This window comes from Elephantulus edwardii, unplaced genomic scaffold (assembly GCF_000299155.1).
Source record: "Elephantulus edwardii isolate Elephantulus edwardi_28Jun2011 unplaced genomic scaffold, EleEdw1.0 scaffold00013, whole genome shotgun sequence".
Taxonomy (NCBI): domain Eukaryota; kingdom Metazoa; phylum Chordata; class Mammalia; order Macroscelidea; family Macroscelididae; genus Elephantulus; species Elephantulus edwardii.
In genome coordinates, this window is record NW_006399763.1 from 7,790,900 (window position 1) to 7,814,130 (window position 23,231).

The window sequence follows — 23,231 nt, forward strand, 5'->3', positions numbered from 1 at the left end:
AGAAAACAGTGCAACAATGAATGAATGAAAACCCAAAATCTCTGTAAATGTTCATTAAAACTAATAAAATTTAATTTAAAAAAAAACCTCGGGTAAAGCAAAGAGACTGTCCTCTGGAGGCAGTTCACAGTAAGAAGCAAACACATGAGAAAAGAAGACAGGAGTAAAGCAAACTACGTAACATGTCCAGCAAGTAGAAAAAGAACAAAGACAAAAATAAGGTAGAAATTATCAAATTTATAAGTTTAATGATTAATTCATTACAAATACCTTTGTTAAAAAACCCCTCAAAACCACAAACGACAACTTTGCATGTAGACCTCACCTGATGGACTGCACTGGCATGAGACTGACTAGATCTATGAAAGGAATCATTGGAGAAGCTTAATATTAGCAATAAAAACCAAGCTAGGTGCTGACTGTGGAAGAGAGATCAATCAGTTACTCATGTGCATATCCAGGTATCTTTTTCTTGTGGAAAAACTCGCTGGTGTGGGACATAGCTTTCAGTGGCTCACCACCAGCCTGTATCACCTACAGACACCATCTAGCTGTATCATAAGCGACAGTCTACAAGACCCTGGCCCATCACTCACCAGTTCTTCCAAAACCAGCCTGCTTCTTACCTGATGGATTCAAACTACCAATTGTCAACACTTAGCCACCAGGACCCAGCCCATTGTCTCCAGAGGAAAGTCCTTCCTCTGTCATCTTGGGGAGATGTCTTTTGCACTGTACCTAGCATCTATATGAAAGCTGACGTACAGTCATTTTGGGAAGCAAGATCAGGAAATAATGGTACTGAAGAATTCCAAGTTTCATTAATGGCATTGGCAAAAAACAAGCCCTGGAGGTGCTTACATGGCTCGGCAAAAAAATTGGGAAGGGAGCTCTTATAGTTGGCCAATAAGTAAAAAGAGGTCCATTTCTGTGCTCATTCCAAATGAAGATGATAAAACAGAATAGGAAAATTAATGCACAATAAAATTAATATCACTACAAGTAAAATTCTACTAAAGATAATTTAAGGATGGATCAAGTACATCAACAGGAAACTGATGGAAATTCCAGTTGCATTCAGAAGTGGATGAGGAATGAGAGAAGTCATTGTTGATGCCAGATAGATCTTGCTGAAAGCAGAGGAAACCAGGAATAAATTACCATCAATTATGAATAACAATGCAAAGAATGAGAATTCCAGAACACTGAATTATATTTATTTGGAACTTGTACATAGATTAAGAAGCAAGAACAACAGGGGATATTGCATAGTTTAAAATCAGGAAAAATGTGATTCAAGGTTGTTTCCATGCACCATTTTTATTCAATCTTAATGTTGAAAAAATAATCCAAGAACCTGAACGTTAAGAAGAATTACACAATGCAAGGATTGGAGCAAGACTTATGAACAGCTTTCACTATGCAGATGACACAATCTTGCAAGAATGTTGAGAACAAAGAGCAAGGATATAACTTTGAGAACTGAGCAAGGTACACCCAACCATTAACATTTTTCAATCTCCTTACACGCATATAAAAGATGGATAATGAATAAAGAAGACTTAAGAAGGATCGCTGCCTTTGGATTGTGGTGTTGGTGGAGGACTATGAGATGCAATATGGACTGGTTGTATCAAGAATGTGTAAGATAAGAGATGAGTCTGTAGTTAAGTTAAAAACTCCCTACCTCTTCGTACAATCAACTTGTACTCAACAAGGAAACAAAACCAATCAAATAGGGAAATGACAACCTCTTCAACAAATGGTTCTAGAAAATATGGATGGACTACTATCTTCAGAAAGCTGAAGCAGGATCCACCTCTGACACCATACACAAAACTCAACCTAAGGAGGTTCAGAGACCTGGGGTAAAGACCATAAGATTGTAAGAGACAAAATGGGGATGGACTTACAAGGCCTAGCCTATGGTATAAAAAGGCTGGCAAAAAGCCAGAAATGCACAACCGGGAAAGGATAACATTTATGAATGGGAATTTCAAAAGATTAAGTCCTTATGTGCATCAAGAACATTTTCCAATAGGGTGAAAGAAAAAGCTACTCACTGGGAGAAAACATTTGGCAATGGCTTAGACAAAGGTCTCAAAACGAAAGTTTACAGATACTACAGGGTCTCCAAAAGGGAAAGATTGAGAACACAATTACAAAATGAGCAAAAGACATGGAAAGACTTTTCAAAGAGGAAGATATCTGGTTGGCCAACAGACACATGAAGAACTGCTCAAAATCAGTAGCAACAGGAGAGATACAAATCAAAACCACAATTATACCATCTCACTCCAGCAGCAGTAGAAAAGTTTAATAGGGTAGCATGCAATAAATGTTGGAGAGGATGTGAGAAATTGGACTCTTCCCCCTCCTTCTTTTTTTTTTTTTAATTGTTATTTTAATGAAAGCTTGCAGAAAGGTTGGATTTTTATTTATTCATTATTGCACATATTGTGACTGGAACTCATATAATGTTGGTGGAGTTGTAAAATGGTAAAACCACTCTGTAAGTGTTCTGCTGTGAGTGAGGGAATGATCTCTAGGAATCATGAGAAGCTTGTTTGCACAGTTTAGCAGTGATGGAGGAATATGTATCAAAATATAATGAAAGGTAGAAGCTGTTTAGAGAGAGAAAGAGGGACAGTATCTTCCTATGCACTGTACAGCCTCTGAAAATCCACTGGAGAGTTCACTTTGAATCTTCCAACTCGACAACAATGAGTTTTTGAGTTTTGATATGTAGAAAGGGCAACCTCATTATCACCAAGAAGAGATGGAAGTGGAGCACATCTTTTTGACCTGAGACTCCTACTCTGAGAACCTTTCTAAAAACAGAAGATAAAGAGACAGAGAAAGATCTAACACTGGAGATGACCAGAGGCAGTGAGAAACAATGGCATAGAAATGGCAGCAGCAGAACCAAGAGGCAGGCAGAGTTTAGTCCACATAGTTGAAGTTGATTGGTCTTTGTTTGGGTTACTAAATGAATGGAGTATGTCTGGGCATTTACTACAAAGGAAGAAGAGCTTTGTGACATTTGTTGGAGCACAGCAGAGGCTAGGTCACCCCAAAAATTCTCTTTGAGGGAGCCCAAGGATAAAGAGGACTGTTGAAGAAAAGCCTTTCATGATTTAAAGATCTGTATCCTGAACATTCTTGAGTCTGAATTATAACCTGTTACTTCCCTAATAAAATCCTTAACTGTGGGGAAAAAAATTACTCGTGTGCAAGTTCAAATTCAGGCTGAAGAAAATTAAAACAAGTCCATGAGAACCAAAATATGATCATGAATCTATCTCGTTTGAATTTAAAAAACATCTTAAGTACAAATTTAAAGCACTGAACACCAATAATTGAAGATCAGACGAGTTGTGGGATAACATCAAATTAATCATGAAGAGAACAAAAGGTCATTACAAAGACAGGGGAGAAAGGGGAAAAAACCCAACAAAATGGCTGTCAGAAGAGACTCCAAAAATTGTACTAGAGCATCAAGAAGCCAAAACAAAAGGTTGAGATGCTGAAGTAAAAGAGCTGAATGGATTTAAAAGGGGAGCTTGAGAAGGCAAAACAAAATATAATAACAGAATGTGCTAAGAGCTGCAACTAGAGAATAAAAAGGGAAGAACTTGCTTAACATTTAGTAAGTGGAAAGAACTGAAAAAAACAAATTCAAGCCCAAATTTACAACAATGAAGAATGCTATGGGTATAATACTGAATGATCCAAAGAGCATCAAAAGAATATGGAGGGAACACACATAATCACTATACTAGAAAGAACTGGCTGAAATTAAAATATTTCTGAAAGTACTAGATGATTAATGAACAATGGTAATGAAAGAAGACATTCAAGCTGCAATGAAGGAACTGGCAAAAAACAAGGTCCCGAAATTGACGAGATATCAATTGACATATTTCAAATAACAGATGCGGCCCTGGACATGCTCACTAATCTATGCGAAGAAATTTGTAAGACAGCTGCCTGGCTTAATGACTAGAAGAAATTCATATTTGTTCCAATTCCCAAGAAAAGTGACCCAACAAAATGTGGGACTTATCAAACAAAATCATTAACATCATATACAAGCAAAATATTGCTGAATATCATTCAAAAATGGCTTGAATAGTACATGTAGAACTGACAGAAGTTCAAGCTGGAATTAGAAGAGGACACAGCACCAAGTATATCACTGGTGATATCACATTGATCCTTGCTGAAAACAAAGAATACTATTAGAATGTCTATTAGTGTTTTATTGATTATGAAAAGGTATTTGACTGAGTGAATCATAACAAATTATGGCTAACATTGAGAAGAATGGAAATCCCAAAACACTTAACTATGCTTATGCAAAAATTATATCTAGACCAAGAGGCTGTTGCGTGAACAGAACGAGAAAACACTACATCATTTAAAATTAAGAAAGGTGTGAATCAGAGTTGTATCCTCTCTCCATACCTATTCTATCTGTATTCTGAGCAAATTATTTTTGAAGCTGGACTCTATGAAGAAGAATGCGGCATCAGGATTAGATGAAGAGTCATCAAAAACTTATGTCATGTAGATGACACACCTTGCTTGCTGAAAGTAAGGAGGATTTGAGGTGCTTGCTATAGATCAAGGAAAAGAGCCTTCAATAAAGACTGCATCTCAACATTAACAAAAATTCTCATCACTGAACAAATAGGTAAAATGACGATGAAAGAAGAAATGATTGAAATTGACAATGATTTTATGTTACTTGGATTGACAATCAACATTCATGATCCAGAAATTAAAATACATGTTGTATTGAGTGAATCTGTTGCCAAGGGCCCCACTAAGGTGCTAAAGAGTAATGATATTAGTGTAAAGACCAAGGCATCACTGATCCAGGCCATAGTATATTCAATTACTTCCTATGCATCTGAAATTTAGACAATGAATAAGGATGACAGAGGAAGAACTGACACCTTTGAATTGCAGTTTTGTAGACGAGTACTGAATGGACTGCCCAAAGAACAAACAAGTCTATCTTTGAAGAACTTCAAACAGGATGCTCCTTACACTCAAGGATGATGCAACTTCGTCTCACATTATTTGGACACATTGTCAGGAGAGACCAGTCCTTGGAAAAGGACATCATCCTGGAAATGCTAGAGGGTCAAAAGACCCCCAACAATATGGATCAACACAGTGACTATAAAAGTGGGGTTGAGCATATCAGAGTTCATGAGGATGGTGCAGGATAGGGCAAAGCCCAGATATGTTGTTTATATGGAAATTGTGAGCTGTAGGCATTTCAATGGCCCCTAAAACAACTATTATCAGGATACACTGAATAAGAGTGTAATGCTGTTCAGCTCTGCGGCTGCTATTTCCAGACACTGTGGCGCCTCATAGTCACCATTCACCCTGCTCCTCCTTCCTCTCAGCAGAAGACGGTCGTATCTCCCAGGTACACCAACCTTAGCAAATCTGCTAGCATATCTTCACCTAGAACTATGGATTTGGCTTAACCAAATTAGACATGGAAACAAAAAGTAGGAATGAACTACAATTTACAAGATCTAGCTCAGCCAACACTTGAGAGCCCAAAGTGAAGAGCCGTCTAGAAACCAAGTACAGATGAAACAAACGACATTTACAGCCACCTGCTTTATGAGAAAGTTTCTATAGTAATTTAATGAAAAGGAAGATGATCTTTTTTAGTGAAGGTTGTTACCGTAACTGGTTCTCTACAATGAAAACCAAAATGAAATCTTGACATCTACCTGATTTGCCACTCAAAAATTAGCTTGAGATGGTATATAAATTGAAAGCTAACTGTATAAAACTTCTGGAAGAACATATAGCACAATAACTTTATAAATAATATTTGTGAATACACTAATATCTTAAACAGGACATAAAAGTACTAATTACAAAAGAAAAATAGGACAAATTGGATTTAAAAAATTCTTTAAATTCTATTCATCAAAAGATATCATTCAGAAAGTTTAAAGAATAAATAGCAATTTAGGAAAGGTGTAACTCCATAGCTTCTAACATGTACTCCATTAAATATACTACACAAAGTATAAAATACAGTAGATTCCCATCAAATTAAGATATTTTGTCAAGACAACTTAAAGTATGTAAAAATATCACAGAATACATTGAAATTAAGCCAGCAACTTTTCATAGCTGTTCAATGATAATAATGGGAGGAATTAAGGAAAGTGTCTTTATCACCACAACTAAGAACTAAAGATAAAATGCTAATAAAAATTTGTCTTTTTACTAGCCAAGATAGTAAAATTGGTTAACATGCACCTGGAACAGAAGAAGAGGAGATCCAACAATTGAAGAGATCAATGGTTTACAGGTCAAATTGTTTTTCTTACTATGAAATCAGAAGTATATGGTATCCAAATAACATTGGTGAACACTTTTGATAAAGGAAAAAGAATAGATGAGTCTTGATCAAAAGGAGCAAAACTGCGGAATAGACTTAATAATAATAATCTTTTCTAACAACAGGAAGGACCTTGGAAAATAAATTGATATGGAGATGAGACCACAAGTGCGTTATATCCTGGTGATAACCTAAGAAATCTGTCATGATATGCTAAATTTCTGAACTACTATACTGTGTGCTAAACAGTGGTTTTAAAACACTAAGTTTGTGGTAATAGGAAATTAAGGCATGACTGAAGAAGGAAGAAGGAAAAACCAAGAGGGAAGAAGATAAGTATTTTAAAAACAAAACAAAAACTGGCAGGAAGTAGTGTCAGAGACAATCAGATAACTAAAAATAATAGTCCCAGAATACAATGTGTATGGTTATAAAACTACACAAAATAGATGGGAAAGTATGTAGACCTCACAATACTCAGTTAATGAGGAATCAGAGGAAGGAATTGTGGCCTAAGAGGATAAAAACTCTTGATGAACTAGGGAATGGGTGCCAGCTTGCTTCTTTGCCTGGGCAGTGTTTCACTCTGCTGTACACAGGGTAACTGTCAGTACAAAATTACCCAAAGGCATTTAAATACAACAAAGGAGTAAAAATGTTAATATTGATTATCACAGAAGAGACTACTTATTCATTAATGATCTCTCATTTCTTGCCTCCATGAAAGGCTTCTTGGTGGGAAAAAGTGAGTTGCTGTCGAACAAATATGAGAAATAAGCTCTGGTAGCATAGTCTATAGGGAGTTGTACCTCTAAACCAAAGGTGGGCCTCTCTGGAGGTTCAAATCCAATGGCTTTTCTTAAAAAAAGTGGTAAATCTTACATGCAATTTACAGTATCTCCAAACTCACTGTTGTTTTTTCTGAGAATACTACCATAGTGTACTTTAGTTATGTGTCATGGAGTAAGAACTGGCTCATAGCTGACTCTTCAGTGGGCTTTCAGAGGCTATAAATTGCATGAGAGGATACAGGTCATCTTTCTCCCATGGAGCAGCTGGTGGATTCAAGCTGCTGCCTTTACCTTGTTGCTGGTAGGTGTCTTTCAGTAGAATATGACTTCTAGCAACCTTATGAACAGCAGATCTAAACCCTGTCTTATTCTGTGCTTTTACCACACAACTACTATTTTACAAAACATCATTTAAGTTATAATACACTGGCCACTATTCTTCAATTTCATCACTGAACTTAAAATCATTCTAATTAATTCCATCTTCAAAGATTCTATATATAACATATGTTATATATATCTATGGAGGATAGAAGGAGAATTGATGCCTTTGAGCTGTGGTGCTGGAGAAGAATATTGAGAGTACCATGGACTGCTAGGAAAACAAACAGATTCATCCTGGAAAGGGTTAAACCGGGTAGCTCCTTGGAGGCAAGGATTCTGAGGCTTGCTCTAACATACTTTGGACATGTTGTAAGGAGAGACCGGTCCTTGGAGAGGGACATCATGCTTGGGAGGGTGGAGGGACAGCGCAGGAGGGGAAGGCCCTCTATGAGGTGGATTGATTCAGTGACTGGGGTAATCGGGATGGGAGTGTCAGAGACAGTGCGATTGGCACAGGACAGAGCAGAGTTTAGGGCTGTTGTACATAGGGTTGCTATGAGTCACAAGCAACTCGAAGGCACATAACAACAACAATATATAACATCATTATGTGCAAAGCACTTTTTGCCACAAAAGAACAAGCACTACGGCCTTCAAAATGGATTACATCAAGAAAACAAAAATCCTTACCAGTGGACCCATAGGCAACATCATGCCAGATTGGGGGAAAGATTCAGATTGTCAACAATTTTATCTTACTTGGATTCACAGTCAACACCCTTGGTACCGGTCAGGAGGTCAAAACATGTATAGCATTCAGAAATTCTGCTGTCCGGGATCTCTCCAAAGTCCTGAAGAGCTTAGTCCAACTTAGATGCTGAAATTTATGACCTAAAGACATTTTTTTAACAGTATTAGGTATATTTGAAGAAATAACCCTACAAAAAGAGAAGCACATAACTCTTCTTGGCTTTTGTTTGGTCTTTTGTCTCAGATTCTATCATTGTGTTAATCTCCTTTGAGCACTTTAGAGTTCCTTTGCTTTTGGTTTTTGTTAGTAAGACAATAAGAGAAAAATATGCCAATTTAGATTTCGGGACACTGTCTTCTTTTGGATAGGAAGCAGGTTCAGAAATTAATTCAGGGAATATTAGAAATTAGATGGACACATTCAGGTAACAAAAATTACATGACATTTCTTCTTCACTCTCTAGTACAAATGAAGTAACTGAAAGCCAAGAGTTAAAAGTTTATAATGAATGAGTAAGTGGCAGGAAGAGAAAATACAACCTAAACAGCAAAGAGGAAATGATTGAAATTTCAAGCTAGCTTCCTTTTGTTAAGACCAGCTTCTTTAGTAAAGAAAAATTGATTAGTCAGAGAAACTGACAATGATCACAGGAACCCGGTCAATTTCTCTTAGCAGCCAGCTCCATGTGTTAAAGACTTTGATGCAGAAAGACACCGATTATCAATTTCCTACAGAAGCTCTTTACCACCAGGAAGGGGGAGTAAGGGTGGAAATTGAGAAAGAACAAAAATACACAAAGAAGTGGCCAGAAAAACAAAAGTGAGGGGAAATTTTAAAGTAACATTATTTAGATAAGACAGAAAATATTTATAGCACAATGGCAAGAAAGGTTAATATGTATTTATAACATGGAAAGCTGTCTCTCTTATTTCTGTTGCTGTGTTTCTGCTGGCTAAAATAAAATGCTCCAGAACCTATTAGTGGGTCCAAACTCAATTCAGCATATAATTATCTTTAAAATGACTTGAGAAGAGGTAAAAGTTAAGATAGAAGTTTGATGACAATAAGTATAGTTTTAATACATGTCAAGAAAATAGTAAATTTGGGATAAACTATTAATAGCAGCTTTTTAAAAGATAATGAGTAAGACAATTTAACTGAATATGATATGAAAAGTTTCATTCAATTCGCATATTGAAGGGAAATCTCAGCATACAGACCATATAAGACAGCAATTACTATGGATATGAGCAAACGATAAATGAAGCATAGTAGAAAAAGAAATAGGCAAAGAAAGCTGTTTCTTTTGAAATGTAGTGAAAATTCTTCAACATGGGCTTTTCATATTTGTGATGCAGGAAAAAACCTAAATAACATGCACTGGGAAAAACACACACATCTTTGTGTATTTCTGTAACAAATTGAGGGAAATAAAACTGAGAGCAAGTCTCTACGTAACAACATTTAACCTTTAAATGCCTGCTTCTGCTCAGGTCTTTCACTTCTAAATATTTGCCTTTTGTTTTGGCTTCCTAACACTCCAGTGCAATCTTTAAAGTCTGTTCTGACATCCGTTTTTTTTTAAATATCCAGTTTATTTTCCTTTCCTCCTCTTTTTCTAACGACCTTTTGCCTTCTTCACAGATGATATCCTTGATACCATCTCATAAATCATCTGGTCTTCGATCACTGGCGTTCAAAGCCTCAAACCTATTCTTAATATGATCATGAAATTCAGATGGAATTGATTCAAGATCATAAGTACCTGTGGATTTATTTTCATTTTCTTTGGCCTTAATTTGAACTTGCATGTGAGTAATTGATAATCTGATCCACAGTCTTCCCTGCCGATACTGAGCTTTTCCAGAGCTTTCTTCCACAAGTGTAGTGAATTTGATTCTTTTTGTTTGTTTGGTTTTTGCTTGTTTTGTAATTTTTTTTTCCAATTTGATTCTTATCAAGAGAGATCCACCTGAATGGTCTTGGTTTGTGTCTTTTAAAAAAGGTACTTGCAATTATAAATCATTGTAAATACAAAATTCAACCATTCTGTTTTCAGCCTCATTTCTATCAACTAGCCCATATTTTCCAACTACTATTCTTTCTTCACTGTTTCCTACTTTTGTATTTCAGTGCGAGAACAAAGCAAAGTATTAAAATGATATGTGCAGAGAGCTGGAATTGGCAAATAAAAAGAGAAGAACTCATTCTGTGCTTATCAAGCTGAAAGAACTGGAATGCAAACTTAAACCTCGGGTTGCAATATTAAAAGATGCTAGGGACAATATATTGAAAGCATCAGAAGAAGATGGAAGGAGTACAGAGTCACTGTACCAAAACAAATTGACTGCCACTGAAAAACTTCAGGAAGTATATGAACAGGAGCCAATGGTAATGAAGGAGGAAGCAAAAGCTGTACTGAAGGTACTGCCAAAGAATAAGGCTTCAGGAATTGATGGGATACTAATTGACTTGTTTCATTAACAGATGCAGCCTTAGATGCATTCACCAGTCAATGGCAGGAAATTTGGAGGATGGCTATCTGGCCAATGGATTAGAAGAGGTTCATATTTATTCCCATTCCAAAGGGTGATCAAATTGAATGTGGAAATTATCTAACAGTATCATTGATATCACACGCAAGCAAAATACTGAAGATCATTCAAAAGCAGCTGGAACATATAGAGATAGGGAACTGCCAGAAGTTCATGCACCAGGGATAGCATTGCTAATGTCAGGTGGATCCTGCCTGAAAGTAAGGATACCAAAAGAATGTCTATTTGTGTTTTATTGACTATGCAAAGGCATCTGGTTGTGTGGATCATAACAAATTGTGGCTGACATTGATCTTGCTCATGCGGAAACTAAACCTGGATAAAAGCAGGGTTTGTCAATGGGAAGGAATTATGCCAGGGTTGTATTCTCTCTCCTTATCTATTGAATCTGTATGCTGAGCAAATTATCCAAGAAGCCAGATTCAATGAGGAGGAATGTTGCATCAGGATTTGAGGGAGACTCATCAATAACCTGTGTTATGCAGATGACATAACCTTACGTGCAGAAAGTGAGGAGGACTTGAAGCACATGTCACAGAAGATCAAGGAATGTAGCCTTCGGTATGGATTGTATTCCAATGTCAGAAAAACAAAGATTCTTACCACTGGACCAATAGGCAGCGTCATAACGGATAGAAAAGAGATTGAAACTGTCAACAGCTTCATCTTGCTTGGATCCAAAATTAACACCCTTGGTTTGAGCAGTCAGGAAATAAGGAGGTACATTGTACTGGGAAAATCTCCAAATTACTCAGTAGTGTTGGAGGACAGCAATGAACATCCCAAGAATGGCCAAGAGAACAAACAGCTATATTTTTGGAGATTGTATAACAGAGCAGGGTAACACTGCATGGTTCAAAATTGGGAAGGGCGTATGCCACGGATGTGTCCTATCTCCATACCTTTTCAACCTGTATGCAGAGCAGATTATCCGAGAGGCTGGGCTCTATGAGGAGAAGTGTGGCGTCAGGATTGGTGGAAGATCTATTAACAATCTGCGTTATGCAGATGACACAACCCTGCTTGCCAAAACTGAGGAAGACCTCATGCACTTGCTGCAGAGGGTCAAGGACTGCAGCCTTCAGTATGGACTGAGGCTCAATGTCAAGAAGACAAAAATTCTCACCACTGGACCAATTGGTAGCATCAGGATGGATGGTGAAGAGATTGAGATTGTTCACAGCTTCAGTTTGCTTGGCTCCACAGTCAACACTCTTGGCACCAGTAGGCAGGAAATAAAAAAACGTATTGCGATGGGAAAGTCTGCTGTTAGGGACCTCTCTAAAGTACTCAAGAGCAACGGTGTCTCTCTGGAGACTAAGGTGAGCCTGATACAGGTCATGGTATTTGCAATCACTTGTTATGCATCAGAAAATTGGACAATGACTCGGGAAGATAGAAGGAGAATTGATGCCTTTGAGCTGTGGTGCTGGAGAAGAGTATTGAATGTACCCTGGACTGCCACGAAAACAAACAGATTCAACCTGGAGAGGGTTAAACCAGGCTACTCCTTGCCTTGGAGGCAAGGATTCTGGGGCTTCGTCTGACATACTTTGGACATGCTGTAAGAAGAGACAGGTCCTTGGAGAGGGACATCATGCTTGGTAAGGTGGAGGGACAGCGCAGGAGGGGAAGACCCTCTATGAGGTGGATTGATTCAGTGACTGGGGTAATTGGGATAGTTGTGTCAGAGGCCATGTGATTGGCACAGGATAGAGCTGGGTTTAGGGCTGTTGTACATAGGGTCGCTATGTATCGCAAACACTCGACGCCACATAACAACAACAATAGCCAGAGTGCTCCTTGGAGGCAAAATGATGAGGCTTTAACTCACATCCTTTTCACATGTTTCTGGGAGGTGATATTTTTTGGAGGACATGAGTTGGGAACGGTGGAGGATTGGCGAAGGAGAGGAAAACCTTTGACCGGTGGATCGACATGGTGACTGCTGCAGTGGGCTCTTGTGTGTCAAGAAGAGTGAGGATGGTGCAGGATAAAACAGGGTTCAGATCTTTTATTCACAGAGTCGTTCTAAGTTATACTCAACAGCACCTAACAACAACAAGAAATGACTGCTTCTACTTCTTATACCTGCATCATGTTTCCCATCCAGAAAAAATTTTCTCCTTGCTCTGAAGCTAGATAAAACATTATCTTTCCTCAAAGTAATAATAAAAACTCTTCTCTCAACTCTTAATGGCACTGAAAAGATATTTAAGGTCTTGGTTACATGAAAATTATTAGATGCTGTCAAGCTGACTACAATTCACAGTGACTTATGAACAATAGATAAGTACCTTGCCCTATCCTTCAACATTCTCATGATATCCAATATTCTCAAGCCCATTGTTAGATTAAGCATGCCAAACCATCTTATGGGGGTCTTCTTCTAAACCTCCACCTTTCCAAGGATTGGTCCCTCCTCATAACATACTCAAACTATGTGAGCCAAGTTCAACAATCCTTGCTTCTAAGGAGCATTCTGGTTGTACTTCCTCCAAGACACATTTGTTTGTTCTTTTGGAGGTCTAAGGGATATTCAGTACTTTTTGCCAAAAATACAAGTCGAAGCTATTGATTTTTCTTATCATTCTCAGTCACACTCTAACATTCAGATGTAACTGGGGGGAAAAACAAAACACCAAAAACAAAAAAAAACAAAAACCAAAAAACCATGGCTTGTAACAGATGCACCTTAGTCTTTAAACTAACATCCTTGCTCTTTAGCACTTTACAGTGGTTCTTCACAGTTTTTTTCACAATTTTACCAATGCAATAGATCTTTTGATTTCTTGATTGAGGCTACCATGCACATTGATTGTATATCTGAATAAAGTGACTGATAAACAAGATAGTTTGTTTTCTATCTCCCATAACATAGATGTTTGCTTTATGATATCTGTATGTTTGCTTGTTTTGTGGTTTGCTCTTACAGGTATAGCACTTGTGTGTCACTTTGTTGTTTGGGGGGGGTGACTTATGTGTTGCTGTTTGGTTAAACATATAGATACCTTAAATAATAATAGCTGAAATTGTCAAGTAATTAAAAAAATGGTAAAAGGGTTTATAATTAGCATTTACTTTTATTTTTAATTAAATCATTACAAATACCACATGTAAGCAAAATCCTAGTGAATATTATTTAAAAAAAAAAAAGGCTGGAACATCAACAGAGAACTATCAGATATACAAGCTGGGTTTAGAAGAGGTCACAGCACTGGAGACATTATCACCATTATCAGATTGAGCTTATCCGAAAACAAGGAGTAGAAGAGGAATGTCTGTTTCATTGACTATGCAAAGGTATTTTGACAGTGTGGATCACAACAAACTGTGGCTAACCGTAAGGAGAATGGGAATCCCAGAACATTTGATTGCGCTCATGCAAAGCCTATACTCATACCAGAAAGCAGTCCTTAGCACAGAGCAAGGAAACACTGAATGGTTCAAAATAAGGCAAGGAGTGCATCAGGGATGAGATCTCTCTCAATACTTTTTCAATCTATATGCAGAACAGATAACCTCAAGGACTGTATTCTCCAATATGGATTGAAGCTCAACATCAAGAAGACAAAGATTCTCACCACTGGGCCAACTGGCAGCACCATGATAGATGGAAATTGTTAACAATTTCAGCTTGCTCAGCTGCAAAATCAACACTCTTGGCACCAGTAGTCAAGAAATCAAAAGACGGAATGCATTAGGGAAGTCTGATGTTAGAGATGTCTCCAAAGTGCTAAATGGCAATGATATCAGAGTAGAGACTAAGGTGTGTCTAACCCAAGCCATAGCCTTAGCAATTACTTACCATGCATCAGAGAGATAGAAAATGAATAAGGATGACAGAAGAACTGATGCCTTTGAATTGTGGTGGTGGAGAAGACAGCCAGGAGAACAAAAAGGTCTGTCTTAGACAAGGTGAAACCAAGTTTCTCCTCGGAGTCAAGGATTTTGAAGCTCCATCTCTTCTGGCATGCTTGGAAAAGTGAAGGCCAATGCAGGAGAGGAAGACCCCAGATGAGATGGATTGACACAGTAACTGGGGTAATGGTGGTAAGCATGTTGGAGTAAGTGAGACCAGCTCATCACAGTGCAGGCTTCAGAACTGTTGTAAGGAGGGTTGTTATGAGTCACAGGCAACTAAGTAAAATATTACTGATATTAACTGCAAAGTATTACATATTTATGTTTAAAAGTCATTCAGTGTGTAGTTGGCAATCAGGGGCAATTTTGCCATTCATGAGATAGTGAGCAATGTCTGGATATATAGAGTTAATTGTCACAACTGGAGATGAGCAGCACTATTGGTACAGTGGTCTTTCATCAGGGATGTTGCTGAACCTTAAGCAAAAGTACCATAAAGCTCCAATCAACAAAATAGTCAAGTGTCAAGGTAAACTCTGCTATAAATAATTAATCTCTTTATCACAATTCTTTACTAACAATATGTACTTTTAAATATAATTTTTAGAATATTCGGAATTCATACTTAGAAAGACAATTTGAGATATATATATATTTTCTTCCTTTTCCCTTCTGAGATTTCCAGAGTTCAAATGTTAATGAGGATTAAAATTTAAAGATACTGTATTCTATACTGAAGATTGTTTTATATCTATTCTTTTTTTTAGTGTATTTTTTTTAAGAGTGGAGATAGAAGACAGCAAAAAGATGGTGCGTAGAAGTTGGTACATGAGGGAAGTATTTTCATTCATTCTGGTTTGCTCATTGCTGTATTTCACATATTGTTGTTGACTGCCGTCGAGTCAAGCATGACTCATAGCAACCCTATAGGGAAAAAGGCCTGAAGCTTTTATATAACTATTGCCATTTCTCCAAGTTTTCTAGAGTTTCCAGAGGCATGTGGTTTAGGAAGTAGATGCCACTCCTGCTTCCAAATTTGTCTTAAACTGGGAGCCCCACCAAACACTGCCCACCATGGGCAGCCATTATAACATTTAACCCCCTATGGCACAAGATTCAGCATTACAGCAAACCCAAGGGATCCTATGCATTTGAAAAATTCTTGTTGAATATAAGAGAACAAAGTCTTATTGATTGTCCTATCTTTCACTGATCCCCCCATCTTTCCAAACATGATATCCCTTTCCAAAGAATAGCCTCTCCTAATAAAATTCCCTAAGTATGTGAGAAGAACCTTCACCATTCTTGCCTCTAAGAATTATTCTGGTTGTGCAAGATAGGACAAGGTTCACATCTGTTGTTCATTAAGTTGTTATGAGTCCTACCGAACTTGTCAGTATGAGTGTAATCGTGCTAATGCGAAACATATACTTGGACCAAGAGGCAGTCATCAGAACAGAGCAGGGCAACACTGAATGGTTCAAAATTGGGAAGGGTGTGCGCCAGGGATGTGTCCTATCTCCATACCTTTTTAACCTGTATGCAGAGCAGATTATCCGAGAGTTCCAAGTATAGGTTTCGCATTACTACAATCAAGTGTTCTGGGATTCCCATTCTTCTCAGAGTCAGCATAGTTTGTTATGATCCACACAGTCCAATGCCTTTGCATAATCAATGAAACACAGATGTACATTCCTCTGGTACTCCTTGCTTTCAGCTAAGATCCATCTAACATCAGCTACAATATCCCTAGTACCACGACCCCTTCTAAACCCAGCCTGGACTTCTGGCAGTTCTCTGCTGATGTGCTCTTCCAGTCGTTTTTGGATAATCTTCAGTAAAATCTTGCTTGCATGTGAAATCAATGAGATTGTTCTATAGTTTCCACACTCTGTTGGGTCACTCTTCTTTGGAATGGGAACAAATACAGATCTCTTCCATTCAGTTGGCCAAGTGGTTGTTCTCCAGATTTCTTGGCACACCTTGGTGAGCATGTCCACGGCAGCATCTGTTAGCTGAAATATGTCAATTGGTATACCATCTATTCCTGGGGACTTATTTTTTGCCATTTCCCTCAAAGCAGCCTGAACTATTTCTTTCATCCCATAGGCTCTTGCTCATATGTTGTTTCATGAAATTCTTCTTTGTCTGACAATTCCTTTCGATACAGTGATTAAGTATATTCATTCTGCCTTCTTTTAATATTTCCTGGATCATTTAATATTCTGCGCAAAGCATCCTTGATTATAGCAACCCGAGGTTTGAATTTGTTCTTCAGTTTCTCGAGCTTAAGAAATGCTGAGTTTGGCCCTTTTGATTTTCTGACTCCAACTTCTTGCACATTTCATTATAATATTTTACTTTGTCATCCCATGCTGCCTTTTGAAATCTTCTATTCAACTCTTTAGTATCTTGACTTCTTCCTTGTGCTTTGGCTTCTCTGTGCTCCAGTGCAATTTTCATTTCTTCTGACATCCTTTTTGGTCTTCTCTCATCTTCTGTTTTTGCAATGACCGTATAGTCATAACAAAATATTTTGAATAAAGAACATTGATTTTGTTAGTAGTAATAGTAGTAATTGTTGTTGTTGTGTACCATAGAGTCAGAACCAGCTCATAGCTGACCCTTTGGTGGGTTTTCAGAGGCAGTTAATTGCATGAAACAAGATTATCCATCCTTCTCCCACAGAGCACCTGGTGGCCTCAAACTGCATGCCTTCAGACTGCCAAATATAGCCATAAATGCACAATCTGGAGAGGATCAAACTGATGAATGGGCCTTTCTAAAAATTAAATTAAGTATGCATAAAAAAAATTTTTTAACAGGGTTTAAAGAAAGCGTAGTGATTTTCTCTTTCTCTAAGGACCTGCAAACAGGGGCTGCGTTAGCACCAAAACCGTGAAGAAGGTGGCCCGGGTCAGCATTGAGAAATACTACACCCATGTGGGTAATGACTTCCACACGAAAAAGAGCATATGTGAGGAGATCGGCATTACTCCCAGCAAGAAACTCAGGAACAAGATAGTAGGCTATGTCACACATCTGACAAAGCGGATTCAGAGAGGGCCTGTGAGGGGCATCTCCATTAAGCTGCAGGAGGAGGAGAGAGAAAGGAGAGATAATTATGTACCAGAGGATTCAGCCCTGGATCAGGAGATCATTGAAGTAGATCCTGATAGTAAGGAAATGCTGAAACTCTTGGACTTTGGCAGTCTGTCCAACCTGCAAGTCACTCAGCCCACAGTTGGGATGTATTTCAAAACACCACGTGGAGCCATTTGAGTCTGTCTGCTGTGCTGTTAAATTTTCAATAAACTTGGGCACACTAGATTTGCCTTTGTAAAAAAAAAAAGAAAGAAAGAAAGCATACTGACTAGGAACAAACATTGGGCAATACCATTTCGGACAAGGGTCTCTAAAAAAAAGTTTATAGCATATTCCTGGGACTCCAGAGGAAAAGACTAATAAACCAACTTCAAAATGAGCAGAAGACATGGAAAGACTTTTCACACAGGCAGACATGCAGGTGGCCAATAGACACAAGGAGAAATGCTCCAAATCACTAGCATTAAGAGATACAAATCAAAACCACAATGAGATACCATCTCACCCATTAGCAGTGGCAAAGTTTAGTAGGGGAGAGGTGGGAACTCTCATACACTGTTGGTGGGATTGTAAAATGGTCCATCCACCCTGGAAAACACTTTGGCATTTCCTCAGAAAGATGAACACACTGACACACTGGGGATGGGGGGAAGCCGAACACAGATACTCTGTATGACAGCTCTTCCACTACTAGAAATATATCCCAAGGAACTTAGAACTGAGACACAAATGGAGATTTGTACACCAATGTTCATAGCAACATTATTCACTATCACAAGAATATGGAAAGAGATCAAATGTCCAATCACAACTGAATGGATTGAGAAATTGAGGTACATTCACACAATGGTATATACTATGCAGCACTCAGGAGCAACAATTTTGAAAAATACTACATAACGTGGGAAAGGCATTATGTTGAATGAACTAATGCAGTCTTATAAGGACAAATAAAATAAAAAGATAAAGTAAAACATACAGGAACTAAAGTGGGCAAGAAGGAGGAATTAAATGGTAAGGACAGGTAAAACCATAGGACTGTACAGTTTGGGGTGGGAGGAAGCAAATGGGAAGGATCCAGGTGAAAAGACAGGGTAATGATGGGCAAGGTCCAAAAGTAATTGATTTTATAAAATGCATGAGAATGATTGTATGAAACATGATGTGAAGGAAGAACAGTGAGAAACACAATGTATATAAACTTTATAAGCAAACCAATTTTAAAAAATAATGTAAAATAGAATGTATATAATTGTATGAAACATAATGTAAATGAAAGATTATATAAAACACAATGAAAACCAATAAAATAGATTAAAAAACCAAAAAATAAAAAACTATCTTGTCCTCCACCGTCATCATCATGATCGCCTTGTCACAGCACCTGTGTCAATCCATAACCTTGCAAGTCGTTTTCTTTTTCACCAGTTCTCTAACAAGAATTATGTTCTTCTCTAGGACGTGGCCTTGAATGGTAATATGCTCCATGTATATTAGAAGTCTTGCTATCTTTGCTTAGAAGGTGCTTCGAGCTGCACTTCATCCCAGACAGAATTGGTCTTTGTTCAGGTAGTCCATGGTATATTTAACATTCTTGACCAACAACACAATTTAAAGATACCAAATTTTCCAAGTTTTCTTTAGTCTTCCTTATTCATTGCCCAACTTTCACATGAATAAGAGGCAAACGAAAATCCATGGCTTGGGTCAGGTGCACCTTAGTTTCTAAACTGACATCCTTGCTCTTTAGCACTTTAAAAGAAGCCATTGATAGATTTGCCTTTAGATTCCTTGACAATTGTTGTCAATTGTGTTATGCTGATTGTGGATCCAAGTAAAAATTACATCTTTGACAACTTAAATCTTCACTTGTCATGATGTTCCTTATTGGCCTAGATGTGAAGATTCTCATTTCTTTATGTCACCGTTAATCCATACTGATGGCTATAGTCTTGATCTTCAGTAAGTGCTCCAAATCATCTTCATTTTCAGCAAGGCTGTGCCATCTACTATCACAGGTTTTTATTGAATCTTCCTCTGATGTTCTACTTTAAACACTTCAGCTTCTCAGAACATGTGCATAGCATACAAACTTTATTCCCCTAGGGGCCTCTGCCACATTGCAGTTTGGCCCTTGCTTTCTTCCCATTCTCAGTGAAGTCAATTATTTTATCTTATTGTTCCTCGTCAATCTGAAAGCCTTGGCTTACTCCTGGGGTCAGAGAATTGCCAAGATCATACTTCTTAGTCTGCTCAACACTTCACCAAACTCCTCATAAATGGATTCTTCCACAAAAACCCTGAATGCTGTTATACAACATTGAAGAATACTCCGTGGTGTGCAAATTCAACTGCATTGTCCAAGTCAGCGTCCACAAACACAATGCAAAAGCTCTTTCCACCCAGCTCCAGGGTCACCCTCTTCAGATTGCTCTTCTCAGCAGCTTCTTTAATTAATTTCTCAACCTCTGTGGATCCTGTTAAAGCCACTTTGTCAACATCCATGTGGGAAGAGATGACTGCTCGTGCATATGAGATGACTGCTCAGTCACCATAACCAGCCACCATATTCACTACTCCTGGGGGAAAACCCTGCCTCTTTTATCAGAGATGCCACATAATGACCTGAGAGAGGAGTCTGCTCTGCTGGTTGACACCACAGTATTACCAAAAGAAAGGGCAAGTCCTAACATCCAACTAAGGACGACCAATGGGAAAGTCCAAGAATGATCTGGCCACATATACCAACTGGCTCATGTCCTATATAACCAAAATGGTCTCGATCCATAGGTATCATCTGGCCATGGATCATTTTCAGCCCAGCGTGTGCAGTAGCGTAAAGTTTCGATGCTGAACTGGTCCATCAGATATGCACCAGCAAACACTTTTCCACAATTCACTGCCTCCATCGATGCCAACAGCAGACGACTGCTGTCAAGTAAATTAGCCAACTTGTATAAGAGCCCTCCCCTTTCTGACACATCCATAGTTCGCCAAGGAAAGCCAATCTGAAAAGCTGCTCTTGCAGCCTTCACTGCTTTATCAACATCTGCCTTATCTCCTTTCACCTCACAGTTTTTCTCCTCAGTTGCTTGATTGAAGACATTTTTTTGCTACTCCCTGAGTTATGTCATTCATTGTTTATAAAAATCATAGTGTGTTCAATCTTGCAATTGGTTAGTGGGGCAGGCAGGTCGGGCATGCCTGAGGTCGCAGTCCTGAAGGACAGGCTTGGTTCCACTCTCCTTCCTCCTTTTTTTTGCCTTTTCCCATATTATTCAGTATTTTGTCCACAGACTCTTTCATGATAGCAACTCAAAGAATGAATTTTTTTCTTCATTCAGCCTGAGAAATACGAAGCATGTCTTTCCCTTTTTGGTTTTCTAACTGCAGCTCTTTGCACATTTCAGTATAATACTTTGCTTCCTCTTCTCAAGTTGTCATTTGAAATCTGTTCAGCTCTATTATTTCCTCACACTTTTCTTTCAATTTACCTTCTCTAGGTTGAAAACAAGTTTCAGAGTCTGTTCTGAAATCCATTTTGGCATTTTAAAAGTTCAATATACTTTTGATTAATTCTATAACATAATTATAACATGCTGATTCTTTATTACCCTTGAAATGTAAAGTATGACTTCCAAAATTCTGTTTAAATTATGAAATGTTTTGACCTTGTTACTTCACTTTTAAAACTAAAATGCATGATAAATATATTGGTTCTGTCCTTTGAAAGAAGGAAGATGCAAAACTAATTATTTAACTCAACACCTCCATCAAATAGAAAAGAACAATAATATAATCTAATCCCAAAACCTATAGAAGAAAAAAAAAAAGTACAAGGACAACAGCTGAAATCAATAGACAGAAAATGGGAAAATAACCAAAACCATCAAGACTAGGAACTGATTTTTCAAAAGGATCAATAAATTGACAAACTATTGGTAAACATAACAAAAGAAAAAAGAGAGAAGACAGAGAACTCGGTTAAAAAATGTGTATACTGCATTGAAACAGATGAGAGCGAGAACTGTTTAAAAGGTGTATATGATTAGGTATTATTGTCATGACAGGAGTCTAGAATAGTGGAGTGGACTTGTGGGGATGGATTTTATAATAAAGAATTTTTCTTTTACTTTTCAAAGAGCAGAACGAACTGGAGAGGAGGGGTGGGCAGGGAGAGAAATGCAACAATGAATGAATGGATATCCAATATCTGTAAATTTTCATTAAAATTAATAATAATAAAATAATAGAGGTGACATCACAACCAAACCGAATGAAATTAAATCAACAGAATGAGGCAATTCCAATACTAAAGCACATAGGATCATCCAGGCAACATATGTCCAAAGATAAAACTCAGAAGTTAGGAAGGGGCAGGATGAAAGAAAAAGATAATGGGAAGAATAATGATACAATGTGGGAATTATAACCAATTTCATAGGACAAAATATATATGAATATCTACATGGAATGCCTATCTGTTCTAAAACCTTACTCATATAAATAAAAGTTTTAAAATAAAAGAGAGGTTCTAGAAAAAATACATAGAGCACAAATGAATTTACATTACAATTTATTGTGTTTATTCCACTGAATTTATATCTCATGAACAGTTTCTCTAAGGAATTAAACAATTTAAAAATTTCCAGATATATTAATATTATTTCATTGCCACCCTATTTTATGTATCAGTGCATAGCATCAAAAGTCTTCTTCTAGGCAAAAATATGCTGGATTCAAAGATTATCTTTTAGATGACAAATTTCATGAACAGTTTCTCTAAGGAATTAAACAATTGAAAAATTTCTAGATATATTGATATTATTTCATTGCCACCCTATTTTATGTATCAGTGTATAGCATCAAAAAGTCTTCTTCTAGTCAAAAATATGCTGGATTCAAAGATTATCTTTTAGATGACAAATGAAGTACAGTACATTTCTCTAGAAATGTAGGTAAATACTGCAAAAATTAGTACTTATATTGAAATATTTAAATTACCTAACCATTAGATGTCTTTCTCAGAACTTTTTTAAAAAAACCTCTTTTTATTGTTAGGAAAATCATTAGCCTTCAGAAAAAGTTGTTGTTGTTGTTGTTGCTGTTAAGTGCCATTGAGTGGCAGATGACCCATAGCAACCCTATGAATGAAAAACCTGAGCACTGTTCATAGAGTTTCCAGAGGCAAGTCATTTTAGAAGTGGATGCCACTCCCGCTTCCAGGCTTGTTTTAATCGGAAACTCCACTAATCATTGTCCACCACGGGTAACCATTATCGCTTTTGGCACAGAAGAAGTAGTAAAGATTTAACCAAAGCTAAATGAAAAAAGACTGGTTTTGACTTTGCTAACTGCCTAAGTCGGATGACCATATGATATATTACTCTGGAGATGAAAAAGTGAGGAAAAATGGAGTTGCTTTCATAGTTAAAAAAGCCATTGCTAGATCTATC

At 37.6% G+C, this 23,231-nt stretch overlaps 1 protein-coding gene and 1 pseudogene across 1 annotated transcript in view; both read right to left on the reverse strand.

Annotated features, from left to right (window-relative positions):
- The window catches only part of LOC102873031 (protein lin-28 homolog B-like), a 168,408-nt gene that overhangs the window by 124,596 nt on the left and 20,581 nt on the right, over positions 1–23,231 (reverse strand). The window lies entirely within an intron of this gene.
- Positions 19,821–20,983, reverse strand: LOC102865987 (annotated as a pseudogene).